The sequence below is a fragment of the Myotis brandtii genome, unplaced genomic scaffold (genome assembly GCF_000412655.1).
Source record: "Myotis brandtii unplaced genomic scaffold, ASM41265v1 scaffold215, whole genome shotgun sequence".
Classification (NCBI taxonomy): domain Eukaryota; kingdom Metazoa; phylum Chordata; class Mammalia; order Chiroptera; family Vespertilionidae; genus Myotis; species Myotis brandtii.
In genome coordinates, this window is record NW_005358043.1 from 3,534,842 (window position 1) to 3,535,189 (window position 348).

General features: G+C 33.9%; 1 protein-coding gene across 1 annotated transcript in view; it reads right to left on the reverse strand.

Moving 5' to 3' along the window:
• Positions 1–348, reverse strand: part of SPAG6 (sperm associated antigen 6) — an 87,922-nt gene that overhangs the window by 74,668 nt on the left and 12,906 nt on the right.

Sequence of the window (348 nt, forward strand, 5' to 3'; positions counted from 1 at the left end):
GTGGGAACCGGGTGGAGGGGAGCTATGGGGGGGAAAAAGAGGAACAACTGTAATAATCTGAACAATAAAGATTTAATTTAAAATAAATAAATAAAGACAAAGAGAGAACTTTAAAGGCAGCAAGAGAAAACTGTTATCTACAAAGGATTTCCCATAAGGCTGACACTTGATTTCTCATCAGAAACTCTACAAGCTAAAAGGGAATGGCATGAAATACTCAAGGTAATACAAAGCAAAAATCTGAGATCAACATTACTATATCCAGCAAGGCTATCACTCATGATAGACAGTCAAATAAAGAGCTTCCCAGACAAAAAAAAAAAAAAAAAAAAAAAAAAGGAAAAAGAA